The 17,450-nt window shown below is 37.9% G+C and overlaps 2 long non-coding RNA genes across 2 annotated transcripts; one reads left to right on the forward strand and one right to left on the reverse strand.

Annotated features, from left to right (window-relative positions):
• Positions 1–59: 59 nt before the first annotated feature.
• Positions 60–839, reverse strand: LOC134820415 (uncharacterized). Its single transcript, XR_010160887.1, has 3 exons — positions 776–839; positions 434–538; positions 60–324 (listed from the first exon to the last, which is right to left on the reverse strand). It is a non-coding gene; the product is annotated as an uncharacterized LOC134820415 (long non-coding RNA).
• A 1,579-nt stretch (positions 840–2,418) lies between these two features.
• Positions 2,419–9,188, forward strand: LOC134820755 (uncharacterized). Its single transcript, XR_010160918.1, has 4 exons — positions 2,419–2,531; positions 3,704–3,791; positions 7,639–7,773; positions 7,981–9,188. It is a non-coding gene; the product is annotated as an uncharacterized LOC134820755 (long non-coding RNA).
• Positions 9,189–17,450: the final 8,262 nt, after the last annotated feature.

The following is a 17,450-nucleotide window of genomic DNA, read 5'->3' on the forward strand; positions in this document are numbered from 1 at the left end:
AAACTTTTTTTGCTTTTGCACTTGGCCTCAGTCTTATGATGCTATCGGATGTGACCTTGGTCACAGCTCTTAAAATACTGTCTTTATCTGAGGACTTATTGAAAAATCGCTGCCTCACTGCTTTTACCAGTTTGTGTGAGGCCTCGCCACCTTGCTCTGATCCAACTCCCATCGACCAACCCAACTTTCGTAATTGGGGAATCACGTGGTCTTCAAGAATGTGTACCTTAGGGCTTAGGTGGAACTGTCTTGAAGTATCTTCGATATTCTATGAGAAAACCGGCAATTCCCATGTCCAGTTTATCGATTGCCTCCTTGGTCAACCTGAATGATTATGGTGAGACTGGATAAGTGGGTATATTCGATAACTTATACCTTTGATATACTTTAACTTTGAATAAGGATGATTAGATATCGTAGATATAGTAAATACCTATTCGTGTTTCCTAAGTTAGTCATTAGTGGACCGTAGATGTTCATCAGAGACATGACATCTGCTATCTCTTTCTTGAGAAGCTTCTGTTCTTCATGCTCAAAGCTGAAGTTGTAATTTTAATGAAACTGAGTATTGGATACTTTGTTGTAGCGCGATGCACTACTGGGTCGCGCGCGCATCAAATAATGCTTCTCGCAACCACTTCGGTAGATCGGCGAGATGCACCACTGTGCCTCACCGAGCTGCGAAGGATTGACATCGTGAATCAAGATACTTTGATATTAATAATGTGAATGGTAATGTGAACAAATTGTGTATGATTGAAATTCATGTACTCACATTCCTAAAGCCAAAATTTCAGTCCACAGCGGAATAAGCTTGTGGTATCGTGTAACGAGGTTGTGAGCGTCGTTACCGTTCAATGTGGTTTTTGCATAACTTAAATCAGGCAATACGGACCTGTGTGACATGACATGACATGAGCTGCATGCGCTGCATGGCCCGCCGGCCGCGCGCGCATGACGTGACATGACAGGGTTAAAATAAAAATGCTCCCCTGACGTGAGAAACTGTGACCTTGTAGCGCGATGCACTACTGGGTCGCGCCTTGATTCACGATGTCAACCCTTCGCATCTCGTCGATCTGCATACGGTGCATTTGTGGTTGCGAGAAGATGCGCGGCCCAGCTCAGTAAAGTAGTACATCGCGCTACAAGTGCGCAGCGCGGCCCAGTAACGCATCTCGCTACAAGGTTGGGATCAGATTAGAGGGTTAGGGTTTCAAATTTTCTTTCTGGACCGGCTAAAGAACGGGTTGAAAAAGTCACGTGACAGTCGAGCATGTAGAGTGATTAATTTCACATAGCCCATGTGTATACGCGTACTGCGTGACGTTGTAGCGCGATGCACTACTGGGTCGCGCGCGCGCATCCAATAATGCTTCTCGCAACCACTTGTAGCGCGATGCACTACTGGGTCGCGCGCGCATCAAATAATGCTTCTCGCAACCACAGTAGTGTGCAAACCAACATTCGAACCACCAGCAGCTGGTGGTCAATTTCCTACGAACGCGACTTAATTTTGGTTCAGACTGGAGTCGAGCGCTACGTTATAGCTGTATATATAGCTCGTTTCACGACGAAATCTTCATTTATTGAGTTTGTCTGTCGATTATGTTGGAGTTTGTACTTTTAATTTTGTACTCGAATACTGTTAATTTATTTTTATTAAATAGTTGTTTTTCGTAACAGCACACTAGTACGTGATTCCTTTTGTTATTCTTACATAATTAGGAAGATTTTAAACTTCAATACTATAAATAATCAAATATTTACGAACACCGATCATCGGTATGTACCCATTATGCATTATTGGTATCGAAGTCTTATGTTGAGCTGGATATCGAAAAATTTCAAAATGTAAGGCTGTAATTTTGTACTTGTTTAGGTGTAGAACTAGGATTAACAACTTGATTGCTAGGAGCTAGGAAGAGATTTTAGTAATGATGACCCTTTAAACTTAAACTATATCTCTAGTGCACTTCGATCGGTTTTCTTTTCAATTTTGATAAAACCTAGTCGTGATCTTTGTTTCAGAACTTCACTAATTTATTAAGTTTTGTAGTTTATATAGACGGAACATGAGCAGATACCATTTGATTAATTATAATATATCCGATTTGAAATATTATTCTGTCGGAGTTTGAGTTCTACATGGACACATTTATTAACATCCCGCATGAATTTGTGTCGTCTTTACAATTTTTTGCGCTGAATTTGTATGCTTATTAATACTGCCGCATGATATCAGTAGCTGCTATAAAACTAGAGTGTATAGCATGTGTATTATACGATGTTTCCCACGTAAAAATCGCAGGTTGTTTTGGTGCGGCTGGGCACTCTACTGGTGATTGACACCAGAGACTGAGAAAAACTTTGACATAATTTTCAAGTTTGATATGACCTAATAACTACCACATTTACAGGAAGTATGGTAATACATTCTTGTCAGCTGTCTGGGCAAATCTTCTCTCGCAGAATTGGATTAAAATTTAATGTATTTTATTTCTCACTTCCAACGATGTCGCAATTATTAGGTAAAATTTGAAGTTATTTTGAGATTCAATTAATAAATTTTAGATTGCAGCTTGATATCACTTAGTATGTACATTGTACTCGGTTGCAAGGGTAGAACTTATGAGAATACTATCATAGTATTATTGCACTATACTATTATGGGTTCATCAAAGTTCGTATCATGATTTGTCACAATTAAACCATCGAGTCACTTGAGGAAACCCGTTAAAGCTCGCAATTGGCGACGAGATAAAGTTTGTGGTACCTCTAGATGTTAAGTTAACTCTTAGGCTCCAATCTTCCTTACTATACCTACCACTCCTTCTTCCTTGATAAGAAGTAGATCCATCTGGAACAGTGAGCTGCTTCTTCCCTTCTATCCCGTACTAGCCTACTCAGCTCTCTCCAAACCGTGAACAACTACTCCCGGTGCTAGAACTTTAACCGCATAATTATAACAGCACAATTCTTTCGCTTGAATCTCAGTCTGCTGTAAGACTGCTGTACCGGTAGAGTTTTTACTTGTATGATTCAGCAATCTGCTCTTTAGATGGTACCGTTACCTCCCGCCATAAGACTGTGCCGTCTTGGTGACCTTGAGAATATCATAAGGTCCGATATATAAAAGCACTATCCAATATCGAGACCCACTCAGGATCCCAAACCACGACTCCTTTCGGTCGTCTGTACTTGCTTTTTTCCTCCCAGCATGGACTAAGTCAATGATACTGTCTTACATCGCTGGCCTTGTTCTTATAAGTGTTCACTCGGCGCTCACAAGATAACATGTTCAGAGATCTGTTGCAGAACCTTGTCGTGCCGTCATTTATATACTCCTTGACTAAGAGCTACTTTACACCTACAGCAAAAATGTGCTAAATGATACCCATCCTCTCCTCACATTACTGTACTTGCACTTACCATCCTCATCTTCGCCATAGAGGTGGTTAAGAGGGTGACGTACACAGCATCTAGCACGAATCCAATAAGTGAGTCTACAGTGCGTGTCGAAATACATTGCATGTACCCTTATATATTAATTGAGACAGAATTTTAATAGATCAACAAATTCTTAAAATTTAAAAAGGTAGAATTTAATTCTATGGCATTTATTGAAACCTGCTTTTTTAAAGTTGAGAATTGGTTTCAATTTCTAGAATATCACGATAATGTTGACTCAAAACTGTTTCAGGCAGCTATCAAGTCTCAAGATATGACATAATTTGATAGAATGTTAGTACCAACGCTATCAGTGCATTGAAGTCGAGTTCTCGATACAGGTATTATAATTAGGTTCTATCGACCGTTTTTGTAGTCTTAACTCATTTTTATTTGTTATTATACGACCAATTAAAACCTAGCAAACCAGACTTCTTTATGTGCTAAATGTTACTTTAACCTTAATAATAGCAGCATTGTGGCAGATATCCAGTTACATTTTTTCCAGCCGTATATTATAAATATACAGGGTGGGCCAAAAGTCAGTGTGCAAACGTTGGCATTAATAGCTCAGTCACTGAGTGCCCAATTGAAATAATTGGTTCTGGTATGACTTACTACCACCACTGGTTCGAGAAATTTGTCAAATCGAAACATATTTGTGTTCATTGTTTTCAAAAGAAGGTTCATTTTCGCATTTATTTGATAGTTTGGATAATCGGATCGAGCCAAATTTTATTGAATTGTGTTTAGCCATTTAAATTACGTTTGCTCTAAAAAAATGAGAGTATATATATATTACTCATGCAACTAAGATAAATTGAGTATAAATACTCAATTTATCTTAGTTTAAGTTCCAAGTTATATAACTCATTTTCTAAAGGTCTCGTAAACTTTAATCAATTACAGAGGGTGTGGCCTCTTTTTCACTGAAAAGACGCCATCAGATTTCATTGCATTCTGGGACCAATTTTGGTGTGATTTAAAGTATCCTACAAATTGGTGTTTACTGTTTCGACTTTTGTAAAATCACTGTAACAATATAATCTGTATTCTTATAGTTTCAACCATAATAGTGAAATAGAGGGGCTGGCCAATAGCCACACCCTCTGTAATTGATTTAAGTCTACGAAACTTTCAGAAATTTGTGTGTAATTCGGAGATAAATTAAACAAGTTGTTATCGGCCACCATGTGTAAACGGAATGTTCTAGCAGACTGTATAATACTATAACATACATTTTCTTACACACACATAATCTAATCTCTGGAATGTTGCTATGATATCAATGGCAATGTTTTGATACTGTGTATTATCATGATTATGCCTTACAGGCCGATCTTCCGATGGAGTTTCGGTTGCCATGGCAACACATCAATATGATAAAGAATTTGTAAACGCAGTCACAACTCTGTCGTGTACACTGTACGGTGCGAGCGGTTATTTTATGATAGGTAACATCTACTTTTTCAGCATTTGCGGGATGACCAGTTCACACGTATATTTTCGCAGACACAACTTCGCATAAAATTATATCCAATTATTCTATAACCAATTATCTACACGGACTTCTGTCTAAATATGAATGAAATCGAGAAAACCAAATATTATATGTTTCATCCTGAAGTGCTGAGTTCTCAGGCAGTAAAATCATGATCCTGATAGATATCGAAGTCTCCTTAAATGATTGTCTCTGCTGCTTAATATATCTGGATTGTCGTTGGGAGGCGATGCAGATTTGTTTACTTTTAAGGGGGAGGTTCTGCTCAGCAGGAGAAAGAGGTGAATGGTGATGCACATTTTGTATTTGTCTGACATGTAGGACTTGAGCCACGTTTCCGTAAGTGCAATAAACGGTAACGAGTGGTTTTTGGATTTCTCCTGAATAAGAGCTGAGATTTTTGGCACTTCCCATATACTCGCACTTGATGCACTAGGATTCATGGACTGGACATTTAAGACGAGGCATGAGGAATAACGGGCACGTGCAGTGTATCCTCTGAGGCGGTAGGAACTGCTGGTAGTGGTATAGTGGGTAGTATATATATATTACTCATGCAACTAAGATAAATTGAGTATAAATACTCAATTTATCTTAGTTTAAGTTGCAAGTTATATAACTCATTTTCTAAAGGTCTCGTAAACTTTAATCAATTACAGAGAGTGTGGCCTCTTTTTCACTGAAAAGACGCCATCAGATTTCATTGCATTCTGGGACCAATTTTGGTGTGATTTAAAGTATCCTACAAATTGGTGTTTACTGTTTCGACTTTTGTAAAATCACTGTAACAATATAATCTGTATTCTTATAGTTTCAACCATAATAGTGAAATAGAGGGGCTGGCCAATAGCCACACCCTCTGTAATTGATTTAAGTCTACGAAACTTTCAGAAATTTGTGTGTAATTCGGAGATAAATTAAACAAGTTGTTATCGGCCACCATGTGTAAACGGAATGTTCTAGCAGACTGTATAATACTATAAACATACATTTTCTTACACACACATAATCTAATCTCTGGAATGTTGCTATGATATCAATGGCAATGTTTTGATACTGTGTATTATCATGATTATGCCTTACAGGCCGATCTTCCGATGGAGTTTCGGTTGCCATGGCAACACATCAATATGATAAAGAATTTGTAAACGCAGTCACAACTCTGTCGTGTACACTGTACGGTGCGAGCGGTTATTTTATGATAGGTAACATCTACTTTTTCAGCATTTGCGGGATGACCAGTTCACACGTATATTTTCGCAGACACAACTTCGCATAAAATTATATCCAATTATTCTATAACCAATTATCTACACGGACTTCTGTCTAAATATGAATGAAATCGAGAAAACCAAATATTATATGTTTCATCCTGAAGTGCTGAGTTCTCAGGCAGTATAATCATGATCCTGATAGATATCGAAGTCTCCTTAAATGATTGTCTCTGCTGCTTAATATATCTGGATTGTCGTTGGGAGGCGATGCAGATTTGTTTACTTTTAAGGGGGAGGTTCTGCTCAGCAGGAGAAAGAGGTGATGCACATTTTGTATTTGTCTGACATGTAGGACTTGAGTCACGTTTCCGTAAGTGCAATAAACGGTAACGAGTGGTTTTTGGATTTCTCCTGAATAAGAGCTGAGATTTTTGGCACTTCCCATATACTCGCACTTGATGCACTAGGATTCATGGACTGGACATTTAAGACGAGGCATGAGGAATAACGGGCACGTGCAGTGTATCCTCTGAGGCGGTAGGAACTGCTGGTAGTGGTATAGTGGGAGCGCTGTTCCTGGCTGAAGAGGTGGATGTGGTCTGGGGTAGTGGTAGGGCATTTGAGTTTGAGGGAGGCTGGACCGGTGGTCGACTATTTCTGATAGGAGTCCGATCCTGGTTTGCATCGTTTCCAACAGTCTCCGTAACTATAACAATCCTGTGATCTGGTATTGGTTACTTAAACTTATTTAATTGAACATGGTGTTTGACGTTGGAGCTTATCACTTTACAGTTTACATCACCTTACCTGAATAATTGAATAGGATGAATACTGAATAGCATTTATTAATGCTTTCTTTACCCGGAGAACTCTGTTTTACTTGTCCCTCGGTAACACAAGACCGTGAGCCGTGACACTTAGTCACAATAATTAAGTCATAAGTCAGAAAGAAGTCCATAATTCGTACACCCATGATTATGTTAAATATAGATTGACTCCAGTCTCCATTGTTCAATGACTTCGTCAAAATGTTTTAGGAAAATGTTCACAGATTTGTTAATTTTGGACTCAAATTAACGTTGAGAAAAACTGAATTTATTTTGGAAAAATCCCGGCTAAAACCAAAATCCCGGCCGGTACCGGTACAAAATCGCCAAATACCAGCCGGTATTCCGGCTGCGCCGGTTATATCCCGGTCGAGTTCTGTCTGAGACCTAATTTTCTCTATTTCTCGTGCAATTTTAGATCAGACACAGTCATCTAAATTATTTAATAAGAAGGTTTAAATTATAAGCAATTAAAAACAGTTGGGACTATCATTGTTTGTGAGTACATATTATACGAATATAAGGTGGTTAATATAATTATAACACATTTAATATAAAACATTTAAGACACATTTTTTTATTCCTGCATTGTACTCATTAATTTAACTAGTAATATTATATAAAAACCACATTTCTATTTGTACAGGGAGCTGCTGGTAAACTACCGTCGCTATACATCGACTATGACTACAATCCTACTTTTAAAAACAAACTACATACATATCTCACATTTGCGAGGACTACTTCATCACAAGCAAAAAATCGACATTGGTAAATAAAGGTAGGTTCTTTTCACTGACTTCGTTAAATGAGTTACATATTTTCACACAAATTACGTGCGTGATCATTAAAGGGTTGCTTGTGTGCAGTTACTTCTGGGCCAGCGCCACCCTGTTGGGAGTTTTCACATAAGTAAATTTGCCGATAATACAATTTTACTCATTCTGGACATGTTACCTATATTATCATTATACTAGTATTTCTTCAGGTCTGTCTTCTATAACCACGATGAAAAGAAAAGCTGGGCGAAAACATTTGAGACTGCAGATTGCAGAACTGGAACACTCTATTTGAAGACAGTGGCTGCTGAGTGCTGAGCTGCATCAAATCTATCAGCATCATGTAACTTCGATCAGGAACAGACTCCATTTCATTTCCGACAACTAGCACCTGTTTTCCCTAGACTTACCAAGTATTAAGTAACTGCATTAGTATTAGGTTAAATTAAAGGCCCTACATCGAACAAGTCTAACAATTAAAACTTAAATGCAAGAGTGCACAATTTATCACTAAATATCTTCCTCTTTTAATTCTAATCAACACACGGTTTCGTCTTTGTTTCACCCAATCGTGCTGATAATCAGTAATCATGCACTCTGCACTCTAACTTCGAGATGTTTCAAAAGGGCTCCCGACGAGTTGAATTAGATCAATATTTTCTTTTGATACATAGATACTGATTGGGAGGTTCATCATACTATTCTTGTCACATGGTAACGATTAACGATTAGCTGATCAGCTTCCAGCATCGACAGGCCGAAATCCATAAATATAATCAGTTGTAATTTAATATTTATCATCGTCCGGATCATCATAATATTTTAATTTAAAGTTACAATTGAACGGTGTTAAGAAAGATAATTTAAGAGAAATGTTTTGAAAGTGCCTGATTTCGAGTATAAGATCTGTACTGATACATTAATTTTCAGATTGTTATTATAGTTTATTTGTATTTTTTATATTATCTTATCCGCACAAGTTCGGAAGCCATCTGAACGCTATTGCCAGACACAGGCATATATTTATTTTGGGGTATCATGCTCTCAGAAATTTCAACTCAGTCCGATATTATAGTTATACTAACCTGCATTGCACAAGGTTAATTGTCTCGCAGTCTAGTGCATAAACCTTTTATTTTGTATAAACCCTTTATTTTGATTGGGAAAACTTTAGTTTAATGTGGTTACCGTCTCTAAAGTTGGCATGATAGTTAATAAACTCTTATCTATTATGTCACTGAAGATGACGCCTTGCAACATGTTTGACGATAGCCTGTAGATTGATAGTTTGATCTAAGTATTTACAACAATTCATCTAGTTTGATTGATTCAAAGGGAAACAAATTCCTCTCTTATCTATTATGACTATATTTAAATTCAATCCTGTAAAGTGATACTCCTTTTTTAGTAATTTAAACATGTGTTTTCTCCTTCTGATTTTTAAACTATTACCGGTCACGCTGAATAATAATGACATCAGTGAATTTAAAGCTATCGTTAACATCACTCAGAAAATGCGCGTCTTTAGCGCGTGTCTTGTTGTTATGCATCAATCCTTCGGTAGATCGGCGAGATGCACCACTGTGCCTCACCGAGCTGCGAAGGATTGACATCGTGAATCAAGCAACCACATGTATGTGGATCTGCATACGGTGGCCACCACCGTATGCAGATCGGCGAGATGCGAAGGATTGACGTCGTGAATCAATGCGTGACGCGCTTGTTTCACAAGTAGAGTATATTTTTGCCGCCTTCGACGGTCGCGCGCTATTGCAAGCGAGAGGGCTCTGGTTAGAACAAGTGATTAATCATCATCCTTGGAGGACTTCGCCGCTTCGACGCGCCGCGCGAACTAGCATTCTTGCTTCGCATCGTCAATCGTTGCTTTTCTTCGCAAAGCAACGATCTCGATGGGTTGACATCGTCAATCAATCATCATTCGATTAAAGGACTTCGCTGCTTCAACGCGCCGCACAAATTATCATTTTTACTTCGTATCGACGACGAGATAGTTGCTTTCTCAATTCGCAGAGCAACAACATGAAGGAATTAAGAAAACATTTAATTACATAAAAATATGGTTAAATCAATCTAAAATATGGATGCATATTTTTCGATCTTCCAAATATAACGAATTGTATCAATGTGTAGTTGGTAGTGTGTACCCCTTTTTGTGGTACGACCACGGTCCTTTCGATACAGATTTCCATGCAGCATAGACGGAACACAATCCCAGGAATGGCACATGCAATGTACTAGTGTTATTTTCGTAGCTTTAATGAGAGCCACTACTATTCACAACATGGTTTGGTAAGTGACAGATGCCTTCAGTTTTGACACCTTGGCCCAACTTTACTGGGCTGCACTCAGGCCTCAGCCTGTCACTCCACCGCAGCTTCTATCGGCTTCGATCAGCTTCTATCAGCTTCATATAATGTGATAAACTTATTACAATTCGTAAGCCGTGAGCGACCGATTTCATTCTCGGTATCATTTTGAAGATACCTTACTAGCTTCCATCAATATATAACTTATAGTATCGTAGTTGAACTATGCTACAATTCAATCTGTTTATACTGGTCAGTTATAAACAAAATTTTGTCTCCAGAGCACTAGACAATCTTTATATCATCTATATATCAATTTATATCTATCAATTGATCAGACAATCTATATATCAGATATATCAGATATATATGTATCAGACAATCTATATATAAATTGTTGGGGATCTAACATTGCTAAAGAAAGTAGTGAAACAAATTTTTTTTTAGTGAAACAAATTTAAAATTTTATCCTTTATTTTACAATCATAATATAATAATATTTATAAGCCTCCGTTTTGAAAGTTTTAAATTTTAATACATTCACATTTCTATTTGAAATTCAATTTTATGTACAAGTCAATAACTGGCCGCCAAAGCCGCGCATTCTTGAAAACAGGATTAACTTGATTATAGTTATGCGACTATGTAAATTTAAAACTATCCGTGGTTTTTTCTTTTAAATAAATAAATTATAATTTTACCTAAGTCCAAAGCCAGCTTTGAAAAATTTACTATTAAATCATAATATATCGTCAACTTTAAATATTTACAATGCAACAATTCATTAATCTGTAAACACGCGTACTCCAGCCCCTAAACGCATAAATTGTTATGCGGCGCGGCTCAAGCCGCGCACGCACGTATTATTTTATACTGTTTGCTTTCTAATAAATATCGTGCCAATATGTACGTCTAAATTGTAAACGTTCATGTTTTGTGTAAAGTGAATCCAATTGGGACTAGTGACAAGGATAAGGACCCAAGTGCCTGTACGGCTTTTTCGGACCCCTGTGGACCACTACTCTTGAAATCACTCTACAACATTGAACATCTATATCTACTACGTCATTTGGCAATTATTGTCATTAATCTAACTTTCTAATTAATTGCCGAGGGGGAAGAGTAAACGCTTCACATTAAAATTCAATATACAAAATTCAAAACCATCAATACGGTATTAAATATTATGGACAAGTCTATAGATCTATTTCGTAGTCATATATTCACATGATTTGCTTTATATTATCTTAATACTGTAATGAAGTACAGTAGGATTTGTGTTTCGAGAAAGAAAGGTTGCGGTCAAATTATTAACAAAAGTAAACAAAAGTCCATCAGGGACTCCGTGGAGTCGAAAAAGGTACACGGCTGCTGTCTGGTGCTGCTAGGCATTTATTGATCAAGATGTTTTATTGTATTGATTTATAATGATTCTATTGTTCGTGACTAATCAAGTTCTAAGTGGAGGTATAAAGTGCTGCTCAAGATACTTCGTCATCTCATGTCCAGTATAATGATTAAGATAGTATACAATGCAGTTTTAGTAGTTGACCCATACAGTTAAGTCCGTCATAACTCACAATCGTTAAGTCGTCGGTCAATTGTCAAAGTCGTTGTGTGTTTATTCGTTGAGATAGCAGTAAGATAAGATGTTACGCGCGCGCGCGTTTAATCCCGTCGACGTGAGATGTGACAATGAAAACTTCATAGAATTATTATTTTCGCGCGTTACGTAGAGTTTACCAGTGTGTAATACTAGTTAACACTGGGTGTACACTGAGTGTAAGTGTAAGTTTCATATACAAGCCGTTGAATATTTCCAATTTTGAGTGTATCGTGAGCATGTTTTACAGTGCGATTGCTCGGTACTAGTGTGTTTGTGTATATATATATATATCATTTGTGGAGTATGGTGTAAGTAATGTTTTTGGTTGGAGTGCAGTGGTTATATGTATGAGAAAAGATATATGGTCATTTTAGTAACTCACATAAATCAGAACTTGAGCTCATTTGTGGCTAAATTAAGCTCACACCAATCAAGTGTATCATGCTTGAATTGCAATTCTCGTAAGGCAATTTTCAATATATTCTTAAACCCGTTTGTCGGAGTATTAAAACTTATCTTACTTGATGTTTGTCGACAGCTGTTCCACATGTAGGATGATTGGTAGATGAATTGTGAGGATGGTTGTGATGTAATGAAATAATCCTCTCGTCGTGGTGACCTGTTAAATGATGAGTACAGTGATAATGGTTCCTCTAACTTATTAATTTTGAATAGTTCTAAGAGACAAGTGTACTTGTACAGATTGTGGACCGTCAACAACCTGTGGGTTTTAAACAAGGGCTTGGAGTGTTCTTTTTGGTAAAAGTCCACCCCCAGTCTTTGCTTATCAACAGGTCGTGTTCGGGCACACGTTTTAAACTTCTCTAGGTAAGCTTCTCTATCCCCAAACAGAATTCTTATACACTTTTTCTGTGTTTTAAAGATAGGTTCAAGTCGGTTATTGCTAATACCACCCCACACAGATATTCCAAATCCTAAATGTGATTCAAATAGAGTATGATATAAATCCTTATAATACTGCTTTGGGACAATGTGTCGTATTCTGCACAGCTTTCCTACTTCGCATTTAAGTTTTGAGTTAAGTGACTGCGTATGTGATTTCCAGTTAAGTTGGTCGTCAATAATAACGCCTAGAAATTTAGCTTCTTGAACTCTTTTAATAACTACATTATTTAAGGTTAGTATGTTCTCGTCATTTTCTACTTCCTCTTTGGCCCGTGAGGGTTTAAAATGAATAAAACAACATTTCTTAATGTTAATATGTAATAAGTTTAGTTTCATATACTTGTACACAAATGATAGAACTTCATTTCCTTTTTCGTATAGTCTTTTGACATATGTGTCTTCTATAAATATGTTAGTGTCGTCGGCAAATAGTATAAACTTTCCTATAATTGATGAGTTACGGATGTCATTAATATAAATAATAAAAAGTAAGGGACCAAGACAGCTCCCCTGCGGCACTCCATAGACTACTGGAAGTTTCTCGGATTCTTCACCTAATACCGAGACATACTGGTATCTGTTCGACAGGTAACTTGCTATAAGGTTATTTGCATTTCCACGGATTCCATAATTTTCTAACTTATGCAGTAACTTTTCATGTGATATTGTATCAAAGGCTTTACTAAGATCAATAAATATTCCAAGAACGTGTTGTTTTTTCTTGAGGCAAGATTCTACGTGGTTCACTGAGTAATTTAGGGCATAACTGGTCGAGTGATTTTTACGGAATCCGTACTGGTTTTCATATAAGGAGTTCTGTGAATGAAAGAAGCTGTATAATCTATTGAATATAATCTTTTCAAATATTTTACCAAACACAGCTAGCGTTGATACAGGTCTATAGTTTTCAAGGAGTTCCTGGTTATCTTTCTTGTAAATGGGACTAATCCTTCCAACTTTAAGGTCATCTGGAAATATGCCATCTTTCATACATTCGTTATACAGTACAGTGAGTAAAGGAGTAACTATTTTAGAGGACTGCTTAATTACATGAATTGGTATGTCACTTGCCTTGCCATTTTTAAGTTCAGATATGATTTTGCTAACCTCGTCTGTTGTGCAGTCATGCATGTAAATGCTGGAAGTGTTTGAAAGCGGTAGATAATCATAGAAACTAGGTATACTGTTTATGTTAATTTGTCCAAGATCATTGTAAGCGGTATTTAGGTCAGAGGCTAATGATACAAAATATTTATTGAATTCGTTTGCTATGATCCTTCTATTTGTTATCTTAACGTTGTCTATGGTGAACAGCGGCTTTATTTCACGCCGCCGTTTACCTCTTATACGATTTATTAGTTCCCAGGTCTTTTTACTATCACCGCTATTTTCAGCAAATTTACCAGAGAAGTATTCTGTTTTCACAGTTTGACGTGTTTTCTTTAGGACTTTTCTGTATTCTTTGTAGATAAGGTAGCGACTACGTTTTAGTGAGCATTCAGGGCACTGGCAAATGCCGCCCTTGTTATCAGTTTCCCCGAGTTTACATTTTCTATTTCTTATCTCGACCCAATTTTCGTACAGTTTATGCTGATTATTAATTGAGCAAATGAGACCGGGAGTTATCCAAGGGTTAACCTGAACAGTTCTCTTAGAGGTTTTCGGGGTCTCTAGTTTAAACGATTTTTCGACGCAGTTTTTGTAAGTGTCATGGAATTCAGTAAAGTTATGGATTGTTTTAGTTTTAAGCTCATCTTCAAGATCCACTAGGAAGCCGTTAACATTTGATTGACAGAAGTCGTAATATTGTTTAAAAGAAGTTTTTTCAGAGTTGACTTCAACATTCCAGTTAAATGTGTTAAAAATAGGTGAGTGATGAGTTATTCGTTCTTTTAGGGTGCCTGAAGTAATCACATTCTCAATATCGTTAGTAATAATGTTATCTATGCAGGATGCTTTACAGCCTGGTTTTTCGTGGGTAACAATAGATATTAACGGACAAAATCCTTTACTGAATAATATTTCTTCATATTTTTGAACATTTTTGTTATCTTTATCATGAAGATCGATATTAAAGTCTCCAGCTAGATAACTAAACTTCGGCATGTGATCAAGAAGGTTAGAAAGTTCAACTAGAGCTTGGGAAATACAGCCACTTGGTGGACGATACAAAACACCTACATTAACAGGTTGATCTTCGTTACTTAATGATAAGACAAGTATTTCTAGATGTTCTGTGACTTGTGATATATTCTCAATTACAGTAGCATTTAATTTATCGTCAACATAAAGGGCTACTCCAGTGCCCTTTTGTTTGTTAGGTGCTGTGTCCTGATAGTAACTATTATAACCGTCGAGCTGAAATAGATTGCTTGATTCTTTTCCAGTGTTGGTTTCAGCTAGGGCTATTACGGAGAATTTTGTTTTGTACCTACAGGTTTCAATGGCAAGGTTGTCAAAATTTGATTTATTTCCATCAATATTTTGAAAGAGAATAGATGATTGTTTCTTTACTTGGTTGCAGAGAATATTTGTAAGGTCAGATGCAGTGTATGAGTTACAATCATTTAAAGTATTTGAGATTTTGGTTGTGTATTCGTCTAGGTTGTTGTCGTCGTCGTCATTGTCAGTGAGTAGTTTAAATGGGTTGTATTTAACCTTGTCTAAATGGATACAACGAGTACAGTAAAACTCATTAGATTGGCTATTTGGATTTGATTTGCGATAGCATTTATGGTGCATTATGCAGTCACAGTGAAAACATTCAACTATTGTTTGGCCGATGACTATGTTCTTAGAACAGACAGGACATACCTCCTTAATGAGGGGAGTCATGGTTGGTAACCATCCACGTGACCCTGACTAGCAGCAGCAGGAACAACAGGACCAGTTTCTCTTCCAGCAGTCGCATCCCTGTATGATCTATCGTCTACCCTTGTGGACCTCCTCTTCCTTTTGTCGATACCACCGTTAATCCTGAGAAGAACAGTGTTACGAATAAATTGACCTAACTTTGCTAGTCCCCTCCAGTTGAGGTGAAGGAAGTCCGGTTTTTGGTATTTGTTGAGGTCGCGAGAGAGAGAGCGGTCAAGGAGACCATCCCTATCACAGAACTCATCAAATCCATCCACATAACTGACACCAAAATTGGACGGGAGCAGCCTACATCGAATCAAACTGTTAAAGTATATAAGCTTTCTATTTAAATCAGCACGTTTAGAAGGAATTGTTGGACAAACATATACATGCACACCCGGATTAATAGATTGAATCTGGGCAATTTTTGAAACTAGATGGTTGTAGATTATATCAATATCGTTTTGGCTTTTTACATCTGTTTGTTTCAGGTCATTAACCCCACACAATATAACACAGTTTCTATAGCCACAGGACACATAAGGATCAATGCTATCGACAGTTGGGGCAAAGAATCGTTTTCCAGGAAGCCATTTGCCGAATGACTTGGCAGGATCAGAACCGAATTTCAGTCCGCCGGTGTTCGAGTCCCCAATGATACATGTAGCGTTTCTATTCAGGGAACTGACTGATCTCAATGTTATGCTGTAGCGCAGCCCAGTTATCTCGCCTGCATCGATACGATGGTGGAACAGTGCTTGGCTACGACGAGTCATTACATATAATGATCCTGGGCCACATAGTTGCTTGTGCTCATCAATACCTGTACTAGCATCAGAGAAAGAAACATGACATGCAGTACCAAGAGAGACTGTAAAGATACTTGATTCCGGGTGGATAGAAGGCTCGTTATCAGAGTGTCTAGGCAAGGTGCTGCTTGTGCCGTCAAACCGATTCACCAAACAGCTGTTAACCTGAGGTTGGTCACCTGAACAAAACTCACTGTTGATTCTGTCGATGAGTTTTCTCAAGGGTGGTGGTATTGCCTTTGGTGTCTTGGACGACTTAGATCCAGGATAATCGTACCGTTCCCCATATGATAGGCAGGAGCGTTCGTTTTCAATTTTGAAGTCTGTGCTGCTCAAATCAAATAGGTCAACTAGTTCTTCCGCAGTCTTCTGATCTATAAAATCGTTTTTGAACAGTTCCACAGGTTTCTGCTCATGATGAGGTGGCTGCAAAAGGACAGGTGGTGCTGGAGGACGAGGATGCTGTGCAGGAGGTAGGTTGGGAGGAATGCAAGGACCAGGGTTATGCAATGGCTGTATAGAACTTATAGACTGTTTTAGTTCAGCAATGCCTGCAGCTACAGTGGGCTCATTTGCAGAAAGTGCGGTGAGTTGTTCTGAGATGCTCTTCAGAAACTGCTCAGATGAGTCTGTAGATGGGGATGATTCAGGGGAAGGTCTAGATGCTAAAAGTTTAAGGTCCCTCTGTAGTTCAGCAATGTTGGTATTTATTGATTCTAATGATTTGTCATGGAGCTTTATTTCATTATTTAGGCCATTAAGGGAGTTCTCTTTAAGAAGCAGGTGTTGAAGGTGAACGTCGAACTGGGAGAGAGTGTCAAGGTTCCTAGAGAACTGTTCGAAGTCAAATTTTTCAAGAGCTGAGCCTGCTGAGCTTGCTGATGCCACAAGTGCACTGACAGTTTCAAGATTCTTAACAGCTGTAGATGCTTCAAAATCTGAGTTGGCCTGTTGCAAAGCCCTTGTGTTCCTGCAGCTGTAACAAAATTCGTCTCTCTGTTTCTTCAGTGTTGATACTGGTGCCACGAAGCAGTATGGGCACAGCCATTCTACCATGGAGTTGATAGCTGACCTCGTTATACCCTTCATAGACAAGCAGTCCACATGCCACTCTTGATGACACTTAGAACAGTCAATGAGGTAAACTTTACCGTTAAAAGAGCGTTGACATGGAC

Source organism: Bolinopsis microptera, chromosome 9, assembly GCF_026151205.1.
Source record: "Bolinopsis microptera isolate Bmic1 chromosome 9, MBARI_Bmic_1.0, whole genome shotgun sequence".
In the NCBI taxonomy this organism is placed as follows: Eukaryota; Metazoa; Ctenophora; class Tentaculata; order Lobata; family Bolinopsidae; genus Bolinopsis; species Bolinopsis microptera.